Source organism: Neopelma chrysocephalum, unplaced genomic scaffold (genome assembly GCF_003984885.1).
Source record: "Neopelma chrysocephalum unplaced genomic scaffold, ASM398488v2 Primary Assembly neopelma1_80389, whole genome shotgun sequence".
NCBI classification, from domain to species: Eukaryota; Metazoa; Chordata; class Aves; order Passeriformes; family Pipridae; genus Neopelma; species Neopelma chrysocephalum.
Window position 1 is genome coordinate 1 of NW_020911821.1, and position 543 is coordinate 543.

The following is a 543-nucleotide window of genomic DNA, read 5'->3' on the forward strand; positions in this document are numbered from 1 at the left end:
CCCCCCCCCCAAAGCAGGACACTCTCAAACTTCCACATCCCCATACCCAAGACACCCAAAACCAGGAGACCCCCAAATCCAGGACAACCCCAAATCAGGATGCCCCAAAACAAGACCCCCAAAACCAGGACCCCCTAACCCAGGACACCTCAAACCTGCACATTCCCAAATCAGGACACCCCAAAACAAGACACCCCAACCCAGGACATCTCAAACCTGCACATCCCAAATCAGGACACCTCAAACCTGGAGATCCCCAAATCAGGACACCCCAAAACAAGATTCCCCCAAAGCAGGACACCTCAAACCTTGACATCCCCAAACCCAAGACCTCTTGAACCCTGGACACCCCCAAACCAGGACCCACCAAACCAGGACACCTCAACCCAGGACCCACCAAAGCAGGACATCTCAAACCTGCACATCCCCAAACCCAAGACACCCCAAACCAAGAGACCCCCAAATCCAGGACCCCCCAACCCAGGACACCTCAAACCTGCACATCCCCAAACCTGAGATACCCCAAAACAAGACCCCCCCCCC

The 543-nt window shown here is 55.2% G+C and overlaps 1 long non-coding RNA gene across 1 annotated transcript in view; it reads right to left on the reverse strand.

The window, feature by feature from the left end:
- Positions 1 to 12: 12 nt before the first annotated feature.
- Positions 13 to 543, reverse strand: part of LOC113979440 — a 1076-nt gene continuing 545 nt past the window's right edge. The window contains exons 2-3 of the long non-coding RNA XR_003537870.1: positions 379 to 512; positions 13 to 331 (exon numbers count right to left, since the gene is read on the reverse strand). This is a non-coding gene — a long non-coding RNA (uncharacterized LOC113979440). The remainder of the gene's footprint in view (positions 332 to 378; positions 513 to 543) is intronic.